Below are 16,262 nucleotides of genomic sequence, written 5' to 3' on the forward strand. Positions count from 1 at the left end.
TAACTTGTGTTGTTACTTCAAGACTGACCTGAACATTGCATCATATACTCGTGCTTTAGTATATGATATATTTGGGAATGTACATCATATGATAGAGTCAAAACAAACTCCACTTCCCCATGCCTCAGATATGTGTTTCTTATCTTCTTCTGTCAGTTCACATCCGCCCAATTTCAGGCTACTGACAACCCGTTTCATTTGTTTCAGACAGGGCGCCCATGTTTTTGCGCAGCCACCCAAAGAACGATTTCTCGCAAGGCTGAGGGATTCTACAGTTGAAATTTGACTTATTGCTGCAGCAATGGGTTCAATGTCAGTACTTTGCAGTGAGCAGTTGATTAAATCCAACTCCCGAAGTTCCGTCATGTATTGTAAGGGTGGGGTCCAGATACCTGCGGAACCACCCAACCCATTAGTGCCAAAAAGGAACAACTTCACCAAATCTCTCCGATTACTGAATGTCTGTAGAATATCCGCCATATCCTCACCCGTTACTGAAAGTCTCTCCATGCTCAGCTGCATGCCATTATCGCATGACTGTACACGTCGAATCCTACTGAAATCCCAATCCACCAGATTCACCATCTGGCCTACTGATTTAGCGATATATTTCACATCGCAACAGTGAATGTCACAACGTCTCATAGAAAGCTTTTTCAGCTGCATCATCGACTGCAAACTAGCCGCCCACGTTTCGGCATTACCACCGAATTTCAAATTCCGTGAAAGGTTAAGATCAGCCAAGTTTGGTATTTCACTTAATGCGGCAGCAATGTGTTCAATGTCGGTGCTTTGCAGTGAACAATCACTTAAATCCAACTCCTGAAGTTCTTTCATGTTTTGCAAGGGTGGGGTCCAGATACCTGCAGAACCACCCAGACCATGAATGCCTTCAAGGATCAAACTGACTAAATCTCTCCGATTGCTACATGACTGTAATATATCCGCCATATCCTCGCCGGTTAGTGAGAACCCGGCAATTCTCAGTCGTATGCCATTACCCCATGCCTGTACACACCACTTCTCGGAGTCACTACTGAAATCACAATCAACTAGGTTCTGCATGCAACCTACTGACGTAGCGATATATTTCATATCTCGACTCATGAGGTTGCAATTTCTCATAGCAAGCTTCTTTAGGTGAATCATCGACTGCAAACTTGCCGCCCACGTCCCAGCGTTACCAGCCAAGAGTACATTGTCTGAAAGGTTCAGATCGGCCAAATTTTGCATTTCCCCGACCGATGATACAATATGTGGTATATCTTGCTCATTAATTTCACATGAAGATAAATCGAGTGATTTCAGGTGAATCATCCTCTGCAAACTTGCCGCCCACGCACTGGCAGTACCACCCAATGTCCTATTTTGTGAAAGGTTAACATTGGCCAAGTTTGGCAATTGACTTACTGCTGCAGCAAGGTATTCAATGTCAGTGCTCTGCAGTAAACAATAAATCAAATCCAAGTCCCAAAGTTCCGTCATGTTTTGTAAGGGTGGGGTCCATAATTCTGCGGAACCCCCCAAACCATAAATGTCAAGAAGGATCAAACTGCCCAAATCTCTCCGTTTACTGAATGACTGTAAAATATCCGCCATACCCTCGCCCGTTAATACTGAGAGACTCTGAATGCTCAGCTGTATGCCATTAACGCATGGCTGAACACGACACTCCTCAGCGGACCCATCGCAACTGTAAATGCTAGAATTTCTCATCAAAAAGTGAGAAACACTGATGTCAATCATCCTCTGAAAACTAGCCGGCCACGTTCTTACGATACGACTCAAGTCCCAGTCTCTTGAAAGGTTAAGATCGCTCAAGTTCGGCATCTCCCCAACAGATGAAGCTATATGTGGAAGATCTTGTTCAATTATGGCACATTTCGATAAATTGAGTGATTCCAGGTGAATCATATTACGCAAACCAGCCGCCCACGTCTTGGCGTTACCACCCAATTCCTCATTGCGTGAAAGGTTAAGATGGGCCAAGTTCGGCATCTCCCCAACTGATGATGCAATGTGTGATAGATCTTGTTCATTTATGTCGCATTCCCATAAATCGAGTGATTTCAGGTGAATCATCTTCTGCAAACTAGCCGCCCACGTTCCTGCGTTACCACCCAATTCCTCATTGCCTGAAAGGCTAAGATGTGCCAAGTTGGGCATGTCCCCAACTGATGATGCAATATGTGATAGATCTTGTTCATTTATGTCGCATTCCCATAAATCGAGTGATTTCAGGTGAATCATCTTCTGCAAACAAGCCGCCCACGTTTCTGCGTGACCACCCAATCCCTCTTTGCCTGAAAGGCTAAGATGGACCAAGTTGGGCATGTTCCCAACCGATGATGCAATGTGTGATAGATCTTGTTCATTTATGTCGCATTCCCATAAATCGAGTGATTTCAGGTGAATCATCTTCTGCAAACAAGTCGCCCACGTCTTGGCGTTACCACCCAATCCCTCATTCCATGAAAGGCTAAGATGGGCCAAGTTGGGCATGTCCCCAACTGATGATGCAATATGTGATAGATATTGTCCATTTATGTCGCATCCTAATAAACCGAGTGATTTCAGGTGAATCATCTTCTGCAAACAAGCCGCCCACGTTCCTGCGTGACCACCCAATCCCTTATTGAATGAAAGGCTAAGATTGGCCAAGTTGGGCATGTCCCCAACTGATGATGCAATATGTGATACATCTTGTTCATTTGTGTCGTTTTCCCATAAATCGAGTGATTTCAGGTGAATCATGTTCTGCAAACAAGCCGCCCACGTTCCTGCGTGACAACCCAAGTTCGAATTCTCTGAGATGTTGAGATTGGTCAGGTTTGGCATTTGACGTAATGATGCAGCAAGGTGTTCAAAGTCAGTGCTTTGCAGTGAGCAATCACTTAACTTTAACTTCTGAAGTTCCGTCAGGTTTTGCAAGAGTGGAGTCCAGACACTTGCAGAACCACCCAGACCGCCAACGCCCTCAATGGTCAATCTGACTAACTTTCTGCGATTACTGAATGGGTGCAGTACATCCGCCAAATCCTTGACAGTGAGTGAGAACCCCTTGATGCTCAACGCTATGCCATTACCCAATGACTGTACACAAAACTCCTCATTGTAACTACTGAAATCACAATCCACCAGATTCCGCATGCGACTTGCTGATTCAGCGATATATTTCAAATCGGGACTTTTAATGCTACAATTACTCATGTCAAGCCTCTTTAAGTGAATCATCGACTTCAAACTAGTCGCCCACGTTCCTGCGTGACAACCCAAGTTCGAATTCCCTGAAATGTTGAGATCGGTCAGGTTTGGCATTTGACGTAATGATGCAGCAAGGTGTTCAATGTCAGTGCTTTGCAGTGAGCAATCACTTAACTCTAACTCCTGAAGTTCCGTCAGGTTTTGCAAGAGTGGAGTCCAGACAATTGCAGAACCACCCAGACCGCCAACGCCCTCAATGGTCAATCTGACTAACTTTCTGCGATTACTGAATGGGTGCAGTACATCCGCCAAATCCTTGACAGTGAGTGAGAACCCCTTGATGCTCAACGCTATGCCATTACCCAATGACTGTACACAAAACTCCTCATTGTAACTACTGAAATCACAATCCACCAGATTCCGCATGCGACTTGCTGATTCAGCGATATATTTCAAATCGCGACTGTAAATGTTACATTTTTTCATATCAAGCTTCTTCAGGTGAATCATCGACTGCAAACTAGTCGCCAACGTTTCAGCGTTACCACCCAATCCCTCAGTGTCTGAGAGGTAAAGATCGGCCAACTTTGGCATATTTCCAACCGATGATGCAATATGTGGTATATCTTGTTCATTTATGTCGCATTTCGATAAATTGAGTGATTTCAGGTGAATCATCTTCCGCAAACTAGCCGCCCACGTTCCTGCGTTACCACCCAATCCCTCATTCCCTGAAAGGTTCAGCTTGGTCAAGTTTGGCAGCTCCACAGTTGATGATGCAATGTCTACTACGTCACGCGGGTCTAAGCCACATTTATCTAACTTGAGTTTCGCGAGGTTTTTCATCCCTCGCAACTGGACCGCCCAGTCTTTTGCCGAGCCTCCCAAATTCGTTCTTTGAAGGCTTATTACAGTCAACTTACCTCCATTACGAAATGATGACAAAAGTGTATTCACATTGCTTCCAGTTAGTGTGCAGCCATCGAAATCCAATACGCCCAAATTTGTCATTGTTGGCAAATGCAAAGCTACGACTTCACTCAACCTTGATACGTTACACAGTACTAGGAGAATTTTTCGTACTTTAGCGAGGTAATCTAATCCCGAGAGCTGTGTGTGCTGGGCAACATGCTGCAGCAACCACACAAACGAGTTCAATGAATCGTTGCTAAATATCCCCATAACTTCAGTGAAAAACGACTCGACAAAATCTACTGATAACAAATCTCTTGCTTGACTTTCAAAGTAGCAATTTAAAGCCACATCATTCAATGTCACTCGTTCAAATTTGAATTCCCTTATAGGCATCTCGTGCAGCATCCGCAATATATGCCTTGTGCATTGTTGATTGTCGCCGCAGCAGAACCGCAGCATGTACTCGTAATCCTTAGGAAAAAGAAGTTTATCAAGAATCTCCTGAAATTTCCCATCGCCGTTCCTTAAAAGACTCTGACAGTAAATAGCTGCGCAATACTCTTGAAGTGTCTTATGATTGAACTGCACGTTATTGTGCGTGCCGCGCCACTTCATGACCCTCTGGCTAGTGAGAATACCCGCTTGTATTGCTTTATCAAGTGCACTCTTCTCAAACTCTCCCTCTTGAAATGAAAGCCATTGCTCTGGGGAAATAAGCCCTTCTAAAGCAACTTTGCCAATTGAGATCACCACATCCGATATTGCTTCTTCTGATAATTCAGGCATTTTTCTTCGAAATATGTATCTAATTGCCTCATTGAACAATCTTGATAGAGTATCGGGTAGTGTTCCCTCTTCCCTCCATAATAAGCACATTTGCAGCAGTAGCATGGGACTCCTTGCTAATTCAAACAGGACATTCGATGACTGAATCTTATCAAAAAGTCCCTTAGCCACATCAAGCTTTCCAGGGAAAAACTTTGTCACATACTGCCCAATATCGTCCATCCTAAATCCCAAAACCTTCACATAGGTAAGAGGTTTTTCAATGAGTAATTTGCTTTTCAATTTGTCCAGGTGAGAGGGGCGTGTTGTTACAACTACAAAACATTCTTTACCAAATTTTCGATTGAGCATTCTTAGAATGGACCCAAATTTCTCTGGTTCGAGGTTAGTTGTCCCGAATTCATCAAAACCATCTATCAGAATGAGCACTCTACTACCATTGTCTTTAATGAATCCATTCAAATCACACTTGTTTACATTTGTGTCGTCTGATAAAAGCTGATCAAACACTGAATCAACCAGATCAGACGTTTGATCGAGAGCGGACATTTTCAAAACAAACAAAAGTTTAAACTTCACAAGTGCAATACCCTTCGCCCAGTCGTATGCAATTTTGTCGAGAATGGTTGACTTGCCCATCCCAGGTAAACCACACAAAATGGCGCGTTTAATCACTTTCCCGTCTCTTGTTTTTATGAGGAAGATGTCTCCATATTCTTTAACATCACCTTCTATGTCATCCTGGTCACCCTTTTCTAGTTGCAACTCTGTATATATATCCCTTATATGTTTCATGTCGTCATCGACCCAGGGTATTAACTGAACGTAGCTACCTGTTGTAGTGTACCGGTCTTTTAATTCACTCATGCACTGATCAGCTGCAGCATCACTTGGACTGGATTGCGCTCTTCCAATCTCGGCTGTTAAAAGAAACGATGCAACATCAGGGATTAAATTACAGGGGCGAAATGCAAAGGCTTGATTAGTCTTATTGGTCTAATTTCATTTTTTTTCTGTTGCCTTCTTTCCGACAAAATGACTATATGATTCTGATAAGTAAATTTGCATGCCAATTCAGCAAAGTAGGTTTGCATTTTTTTTTCAACAAAACTTACACAGATAAGACGTTTTAGTCATCTACCAGCAACTTTGTATCGACCCTTTGCATGACAAGCATTTTATTTCTGTGTGTGGGTATGTGCTCGTGTATGTAAGTAAAGTATTGAGTGGCGGACTGCGAACACTAGAGGACCATAGGCTCAACGATTGGGTGTGAGTCCTCAATTTGGTATCATATATATAAACCATTCACTAACAGGAGGGTAACACAATTAACGACTGCAAGTATACACTCACTTGTCTTGTATACACTGCAAATTGCTAGGGAAGAAATTAATGCACCCTAAGATGGATGCCATGCAAGGGGTATGTTTAGTTTCTCCATGAAATGTTTATGTCATTCTCCTCTTGCACTAACTACATGATAAGACTAACAAGTTATTTTCCAACGTTGTAAGTGTAGGGAAATGATGTAATTTATGACAATATTTTCCACAGAAATGGTGCAGTTAAAAAAAAACAGTCCAAGGAATTTGATCGTATGAAATGAATTGTGTATCCTGTTATTTTGGGGGTTTTCCCTTAAAAAGAAGAGTACCCTATTGTATTGAGTCATGGGTGTCGCGGGGATAACAATGACCAAAAACAGTTTAAAGAAAAGAATATAAATGACTTGTCAAAATAAATATTCTGCTTATTTTAATGACAGATGACTGTGGTAACTGCATTCTGGGAGCGGGATAAAACGCGCCTGTGTACATCACATGTGTAAACATGAATGCATAATTCGTATACAGGTACAGTGCCTCATTGATAAAGAGTAAAAGTCACCAAAATAATAATAACAATGTTAAATTATGTAGTTTGCATGATAGAACGGACGACAGAAGCGGAATTCCTAGAATACTGACTTTGACAAAATATGTCTCTGTGACAAAACTGATAACTTTTTCGCAATTCGACGAAATAATTTCCGTTAAACATTAAACTAATACGGTGTGCCTAATTTTCGTGATAATTCTTATTGAGTTTACCTGGGATGTTCGATGGCATGTCTATCAGAGCCTTTTCAAGCGTCTCCTTTGCTTCCGAGTCACTTTCTTGCCTTCTCCACCAAGAACTCAGCATCTCAAAGCACTGCTTTACTACACTGCATCGGTAATCATGCTGTATTATTTCAATTTCTCCAGCTGTAAACGTCAGCTGTTTGGCCAATACTTCCCAATTCACTCCTATCTCCTCAGACTTCTTATGCAAGTCCAAATCGTTAGATCCTGTGAATATATAGTTAAGGTGCATCGTAAGTAATAGCACAAGGGGCGGATCTAGCTTTCAGGATACAAGGGGGTGTGAATAAGAGCGGTTGAGTGAATGCTTGCCGCATGCATGATCTGCTATAGGGGGTCTGGCCCCCGGGATATTTTGATATCTACGATGATTTCTTTACGATCTAAGGCAATCTGAGATTAAATAAGAATATTTGCATTGTATCTAATATTGTTTACTCCGATCTACCATATCACTTTTACGGGTCATAAGAGAGTTGAGCGCGCGCGTAACTGCACTTTTTGTCACTTTGAAGCGCAGAAAAATATTAACGATTGTACCAACTTTCTTCAGTATTCTAGTGGCTTGATTTGTCTTTTCTGTAAAACGTCATTTTTAACTTTGTAAAATGCAAGTGTACAATTTGTCAAACTGTCTTGGTTACTTAGCATACCTGATGTGCCCCAAACCAAGTCGTTCCTGCCCGAATCAATCAGAGCCTTCTTCAACGTCTGTCTTGCTTCGGTGTAATTGTCCTGCTTTCTCCACCATGTGCTTAACATCTCAAAGCATTGCCTTACAACATCGTTGGAACGATTGGCCCTAATAATATCTATGTCTTCTTTGGAAAACTTCAAGATTAACGCCAATTTTTCCCAGTGTGTTCCAATCTTCTCAGCTAGATTCCAAACGGAATTGTCCTTAGGTAGGGCATCTGGAAATAAATAAAATGTAGTCGTACCATTAATAAAGCGCGTACAGTTTATTTGTTACAATGCATACACATTGGAAGTGACTGCGTGCACTATGTGGATATCTCTGAAAGTACCCTGAGTGTTACGTTGTAAGTGCATCGCAAAGATCAGCATAGCGAATAATAGTAACAAGGCATATATTTAGATGCAATACGCAATCGTACTAAACTGTATTTGGTTTTACTACACAATTATTCATCGGTAGTTTTTAATTTATATTATTAGTTTGTGGCATACAGTTTGCTTCATCGTCACGTTTTGCTGTTGACTTACAGTCAATGTTATTCACTAGTTTCATAGAGGTTCTATTTTCTATTTCCGAATTTCAACTTTCTTGCAATAAAAAGTATGTTAATTTTCACTTTTTGAATGATTCATCGACAAAAATCCCACTTATTTAGAAATTGATTACCTCCCAAATTTTGAAGCATAGTCAAATATAATAATGCGCATGTGTCAGTTGGTAACGGACTGGTTTTCAGACTTAACCTTTTCTTTAAAGTAAATCCCAGCCAAAAATCAGAGAAAAGCTGTAATTTATTTCATCGATCAGTAGAACTTGACAAATCACAATTCAAAAACAAAAAAATTAATTTTGGGATAAAAAGAAATATGTAAAACTTCCTCGGCAACCTGCAACATTGCTACCATGGACCTGACATCATCAGAAATAATTTGATGGTTTTCGCAGTGGAATCTGAACTATAGAAATGATTTCAAATAAGGACATGTTATCAATATTGCGTGATATATTTTCACGCAAGCTTTTTAACGTAAATGATGTTACTAGCCCGCAGAAGACTAATTTGTTTCCAGCCATATTCACGCGAAACAAAGTTACCCAAACTGAGTTCTTTTTATGGGGAGATTTGAAAACGTTTTGGCAAAATGGAAAGTGTATTTTCTTTTAAAATATTGATATTTCATAATAGAGAGGGGGAAATTATAGAAACAGATTTACCTGAAATGCTTTCTGTCTCAGTCACCCTAGCCCGAACCTCTAGTCCCGGTCTCTGGTCGTCAGGTGGTGAAGTCCCTTTCTGCTTGCTCTGTTCTTTAGTCTCTTCCACTTGAACTTCTGATTGAGGTTTGTCTCGATGAGCAACTTCCTTCTGTCCCGGACGTCTTTGGTCGTCATTTGAGGCAGTCCTTTTCTGCTTGTTCTGTTCTTTAGTCCGTACTTGTAGTACCTCTTGCTGAGGTTTACTTCGATGACCAACTTCCTCCTGTCTCTGTCTCGCAGTCCCGCATGATGTATTCCTTTTCTGCGAGCCTCGTTCTTTACCTCCTACCACTTGTACTGACTGTTTGTTACGAGGACCTACTACATCCTGTCCCAGTCTTTGTCCCTTGGATGCAGTATTCGCTTTCCTATTGGTCTGTTCTTTGGCTGCTCCAACTTGAATCTGTGGTTGAGGTTTGTCTCCATGTGCAACTTCCTCTTGTCCCAGTGTCTGGTCCTCAGATGGTGTAGTCTCCTTTTGCGTGCTCTGTTCTTTAGCCCCTCTCACATGTACCTGTAGTTTAGATTTTTCTCGCTGACCGAATGACTTCTGTCCCGATGTCACTACCTCGGGCGATGTAGCCCCTTCCTGCTTACTCTGTTCTTCAGCCCCTCGCACTTGAATCTCTGGTTGAGGGTTGTCTCCATGAGCAACTTCCTCCTGAAGCGGTCTCTGTCTCTCAAATGATGTAGTCCCCTTTTCCTTGCTTTGTTTTTTAGCCCCTCCCTCTTGTACCTCTGCTTTAGGTTTGTCTCGATGACCAAGTTCCTCCTGTTTTATCCTCTGTTGCTTTTCAGATGGAATCATTGAGACCAGCTCAGGACGCCCCATTGAAATTAACGCGTCGCTCAAACTCGCAAATGCTTGCTCGCGATGTGTTTGCTTTCTCCACCAAGGAAGTAGCATCTGTAGGCTCCTTTCTTTGTTTTCTTGGTAGGTGGTTTGGAATAGCTTAATTTCTGCTTCTTCATATCCGAGAAACGTGGCCAAATTTTCCCAGCATGATGCAGTTTTCGAAGCCAAGTCCCGGAAGAGCGGACCATCAACAGACTGTTTGTCTCCTACACAAACAGAAAACCTTTTTGTTAGTATAACGTAATAGCTGCTCTTTCAGCTGAAATTTAATAAATGTAAAATCTCAGAAAATCAAAAGAAGGAAAAAACAAACAATTAATCTGACTGCTTTAAATCTCTGCTTATTTCTGTGCGAGTCATTACAATATATTGAATTACATTGTAGAGGAGAAGGCCGGGACATTAATTTACACGGCTAATTAAGGACCTAAAAAATAAAAATATAAAACGTTAGCCTAAATTTTTTCCATGAGACATTTGGAAAAGTTGTTGATACCGTTTTCTTTCCCCGTGACGCGAGTCTAACTAACGGCAACGTTTCCCATAAGCGTTTACCTTTTGGTCCACCGCCCAGTAGGCCATCAGTGCACAGACGGAGTGAGATGTTCTCGTCCTGATGAATTCCACAGTCGTGAAGTGTCAACAAGTTACAGAGCTAAAAAAGTTAAGATCCTGATAATAATACACGCTCTTTGAAAAGAGGTTTTTTTTAAACGGCAGTTTAGTGTCTGGGATTACAAAAAGGTAAAATGATATGAATTTTACTTGGGAACATAATTTGTGCCACTTTGTTCTCCTTTTCAATGTATGGAAACTATTTGACATCCCTTTTTGGTTGATTTTGTTGGAAAGTGCACTTCTTTACACATTTAAATAAAATGTTCTGACAATGAGAGCGCTGTTGCTGTGAAGTCATTTCAGGAAGATGCTGGTTAAATCTCGGGTTTTTATGTTCAAATTGTGAACTTAAAATGTACACATTCTTTTAAAAATGACAAAATAAAAAAAAATGAAAATAAGGATAACTTTGAAACTAAGATTCATTTACAAGGACTGCATTTAAAAAATACATTTCATGGGCCCTTTAAGGAAAAAATATACGTTTTTCACTGGTGCATTTTTATCGTAGGACTAATCGGTTGGGCTCAAACCAACAAGTATAATTTTTTCATAATCGTTCATCGTTTCTTGAACTTAATTGCTTAAACGCTATTGTGCCGACAAAAGCAGCACCATCTGTGCACAGCTAATGTAATTAGAATCAGAAGAGGTTGTTACTTAAACCCAAAATGCATATCTTCAATTCGATGGAATGATGATTGGTACATTTCAATATGGTTATTTTTATAGAGCCTTCCTTACCTCAAAATTACGAAAGTTTCTTCGGATGAACAGTCGCTGTTGTTGAGGATGAACACCGATTTTCTCGCTTATTATCACTTTTAAGATCAAGACAGATGTCTCTGGATCCACTTGCAAACAAAGTATCTTTGGTTTTTGGGAGCGGTGGCTTCCGATGAAGACTTGCACATATCTGCGACTGTCAGAAAAGAGATTTAGATGGTTAAGGCTCTTTAATTGTTTAAAGGGTAAAACGCTGCTACTCGTAGTCTCGTATTGCACCTCGTGTTTGAAGAATCGACCAAGCATCACATTTCCGGCTTAATGTTTTAGATGACTGAACTCCCTAGGAAAACAAAATATCCTCACTTAAATAATAGTGTAGTGAATGATCACAGTATTAGTTGATGGTCTTAGCCTTTATTCCTTCACTTTTATATTGTCAATTTAATCATGTTTTACCTGATAAGCCGAGGTTTTTCTTGACCACACACTTGTTCTTTTCTCAGTATCTCTTCCTCGGTTGATGCCGCCCCGTTTTGTTTGCTCTCCTCGTCAACTCTTGCATCTTGACGCCTTTCTGACTCTGGTCCAGCTGCTTTGTCTCTCGATTCGCTCGTTACTGATGCAAAAAGGAAAACAGAGTGCAACATTATTGTATGTTTACCAATTGTATGAAACTATCTCTACTGTTTTGTTTTGAACCATTAACAGTTTGTAACAATTAGGCAGTTTTTGATTGCTTATTTGTTTAAGTAGTTCGGTTTGAGAGCAGGGTACCATGTAAACAAATTGCATCCAAAAAATGTAGCGTATAACGTTAAGTTTAGTCTAAAACCTCTCCCGAATATAAGAAATCTGCTTGTTCACATTTTAGCTCACCCGGTACATTTTGGGCCAAATCAGTCAACCCGATGGCCTCCAATGCTCGTCTCAGCTTCTGAGCTCCTTCGTCGCGATCTGTCGTTTTTTCCCACCAAGTGAGTAGCATGTGACGGCTCTCTTCAGTGCTGCCTTCGTTAGCGGTTTGGATGTCTGCAATTTCCGCTTCTTCAATTCCTAGGTGTTTGGCAAGTTCCTTCCACGACGATTCAATTTTCGAGGACAAGTCCTTGAGGTACTCATCATCAATGTTAGCTTTATCTGCCAAAAACATTAACTTTTAACTTCTGTAAAACATTTTTACTTAAAACTTACAACTTATTAACTTATTAACGTCATCTACAACAAAAAGCGACTCTGGTTCTTTATTAACAGTTAACATTCAGATTGTTTATTTACTTTAGCATTTATCCCTTAACCTCCATCATTTACCTTTTGGGTTTTCTATTGACAGCCGGAGAGAGATGATTTCGTTCTTGTCGACACCATTCTCCTCAAGTGTGAGCAAGTCACATAGCTAAAAAAGTGAATAATGTAAGAAAGTAAATTACATAATCAGAAGAAATAGGGAGGATAAGATGTTAATCATTCAAACTTCCAGCAAATTACGTTCGTTGAAGCCTTTCATAGTGTGGAGGGAGGGGTTATGATTTTTTGAAAATAGTGTTTAAAACATGAAAATACCGCAATGCGAAAATCTAGGTGTTGATATTTCAAATTGAACAACTTATCCGTACCGGTATTATTAATGAAAGTATACCTACCTGGAAGATTTCCCTGATGTACAGACGCTGATGTCGTGCCTCCACACCGATCCTCTTCTGGATTGTTTCTTTGAGAGATGAGACGAATGTCTCGGGATGGAGTTCGAAATACAGTGTCTTGGATTGATGTGAGGAGGGAGTCCGGACAAAGACCTGCAGTTTCTGTTTTACGTCTTTGGTATTACTGTGAAAATAGGGGAGAAATCATGTGTAGTTTTAGAAATGCCTTATTCTAAAATAGAACGAGATCGACGAAGTATTCATATGGAAACTATATTCAGCGTCTCCTGTCACAGTCATTAGTCTTTAAATGGTGTTGCACAATTTCCCTGAACTTTTGAGTATCCGGAAAAAGTCAAAGATCATATTACTGTAAAACAGAGAGAAAAACTGTTTAGTTTGAGAAATGCATAATTCTAGTTTTAGAAATGCATTTTCTAAAATAGAACGGGATCTGTGAACAATTCATAATGAAACTAAAGTCAAAGTCACATCCACTGTCATGAGTCTATGAACAGTATTGCACAAGTTCACTCCAGTAGCTGAAAGCGTTAATGATTCAACAAATCCTTCGACATTAAGCTACAATTATGACCCTCATTTGAAATGAATCACAGTCATTGCTGTTTACCTCTGACTTTTATGTGTCTGCTTTGATTGTCTTCAGGTCCATTGTGTCGATGGTCTCCTTTTTCAAGGAAAAAACCGACTGGCGTTTACCACAGTAATCGTCGATAGTTCAGTAGTTTCTAGAAATGGTTTGGCGTGGTGAGCAAAGGAAAATATCTCCTTTTTTTGCTCAGGTTTGTACGTTAAACCGACCACAACAACTGCGAGGTCACATTAAATTATATTTGTGTGGCTGGATTTTTCTTTCAGGAAGATGTTTTAAGAAAAAAAGCTTTTCCTTCAAAGGTTTACTTTTTGGTTTTTGCGTAATGAGAAGGCGGGTTGTCTATACAGAATCACAGAGAAAATCGCCCTCTTCCTGAATCCAAATCCTGAATGGTCTTTCGCAGCATTTTGGTATTTGCCGAGTCGAAGGAAGGTGTAAAGTTCACTCGCAGAGAGGGAAATTAACTAGAAGTTGTCTATGTGCTGGCGTTAATTGCCCTACTGCGATGGATTGTATGTAAATCAGATAAACGCCCCTCTAAGTAAACACAATAGATAATAAGAACTGTAACTCGAGATACGCATAACTATTTTCGTTTTGATAATGAACTCTTGCAAGGTAACACAGACTACGTCTGACCTGATTTTGTTTCAATTGGTTTGTACATAACGACTTCGTCTCTGACTTCAGAATAATTCTTGGAGTTTCTACTTTCACAACCAAATGGATATTCTTCAAACGTTGGCTTCGTGTGTGAAACAAATAGAAATAGCAAACAGGTTCACAGTGAATAAATATATCTTACTTGCTTGAAGAATATGAGTTATACTAGTTTTTTTAAATTTTATTGATGTATTTATGCACTATGTATATCTGTATTTGTGTAGCTTTTACATTCGTGCTTGTTTGTGTTTTTAAATTCCCACATTGGGACAGTAAACTTTGATTTTATTGTACTGTATTGAAGCAGTACGGATACGGATTCCTCTTAGTCAGGGACCTCAAATTCTCCCGAAGCCAAAACAGAACCGAAGCCGTGCCCTTGAAACCCCTTTTTATTTGGCTTTATCCAGCCAGCGGCATCAGACTATGTAAACAATCGCATAAACGACGTAAACACTTCAGTTGTGGACCTTTGATACATGGCGTGATATTCAAGATAACAGTCAGTAAGCTCTTGGGGACAGATACTCATTGTTGGGTACAATCTTTAAGACTCTCAGGTTACGGTAGCATGCCCTCAGAGCAGAAAATCATTCCAATAAGGAAGTTGCTTTTCCCGTGCTATTTTGGCATTCCAGCCCGGAGGCATTACATGTAACGCATCGGAAGAAAAAAGGTGACATTTTGTTGTGGAATAATTACCAAATTTTTACAACTTAGCCGTGTTTCTTTTGTTTTCCAGCAGGGACCATTATTGTGTAATTTAGTTATAAAAATAATTCTTAACAAAGTAAGTAACGGTACTTAACTTCTTTAATGAACGGTATTTTTACATTTATTTTACATAGAACATGGCGTTTATGTAGCGCCCTCACTCATTCAATATGGCCGATTCTTTGTCAACACTACTTTATACGACCCATTCCTTATATTTGTCAACTATGCTTTATATGACCGCTTCTTTGCTTGTCAATTACACTTACACATACTAAGTGCACAACTGACGCCGATGCATGCTCACCCTCACTCACAACTGGATTTTAAACAGACAGAGACCAACAAATTCAAACAATAAGTGAGGAAATAAGAACAATATGGCATATTGGCTGATACAGAGCCTTTGTATCCCTTGCAGGATTTTCAAGGTTGAGTTGAATGCTTTCAAACCTTTTACAGTGAACCATGTTTGCAAATAAGTTAGGAAAACTGTTTGTGCCATTTCATCAGGTATTAACCAAAATTGGCATGTCTGTTTAGGGGGCAAAAAGAAAGCGACTTGGACTGATGTTTTGCCCCTTGAAAATAATTGCATTTGATACACCAACATGTTTAAATGTGTTATTCAATTTGATAAATCAACATGCTTATGTTATTAAACGAGCATATTCTTCCGTTCGGGCGCAAAAAGAAAGAATTAATGAAATCGACCCATGTTTTAAGAAGTTATGCATATTTTGCTAAAAAAAAACCAGTTTACTACTACATAGAAGTTACTCAGCTGAGTGAGAACCAGCGATTACACACATGCATTCAAATGCTAATTCGATTTTAATAATTTGAGTCAAGACTAAGACATTGTTTTTTTCCTGTTAGATTTTGTATTTTGTATAATGAGAAACAAATCAAGTATTTTGTTAATGATGATTGTGATTTGTGGCTGTTTTACCTTTGCAAGTTTCCATCTATTATTGGAGGTAGAAAGACCTGCATGGTTCATTGTATTTAAAGGGTATGCCTATTCATCAGTAATTATCGGTAAATGATCAGTGGTGGGCAGGTGAATTTTGTGATAGTTCTTATAATTTAAGAGAAATAACTTTTGAATAGAGTATGCAAATTAAACAAAATATTCACACATTAACTAGTCAATAACATGTAATTTATTCATTTTTTCATCAAATAGGGCAAGCCACATTGTTGAAAATAGGGGAACCAGGTTTTGACTCACCCTGTGTATGCTGCATCATTGTCGAGAAATTGTGCGTTTAGTGTGAAACTGTGAATGCAAATTTCAGAAACGTGCGTATAGTCTATTTCAATTATATATATTAAAAGTGATTTCAATTTGAATTTTAGTTTTATTTTAACCTACTAAATTAAAAGATTCGGCCCAAAAAATCACGATGCGAGTGTAGAAGAGGAGAATTTTGTA

This window comes from Patiria miniata, unplaced genomic scaffold (assembly GCF_015706575.1).
Source record: "Patiria miniata isolate m_02_andy unplaced genomic scaffold, ASM1570657v1 HiC_scaffold_19, whole genome shotgun sequence".
In the NCBI taxonomy this organism is placed as follows: domain Eukaryota; kingdom Metazoa; phylum Echinodermata; class Asteroidea; order Valvatida; family Asterinidae; genus Patiria; species Patiria miniata.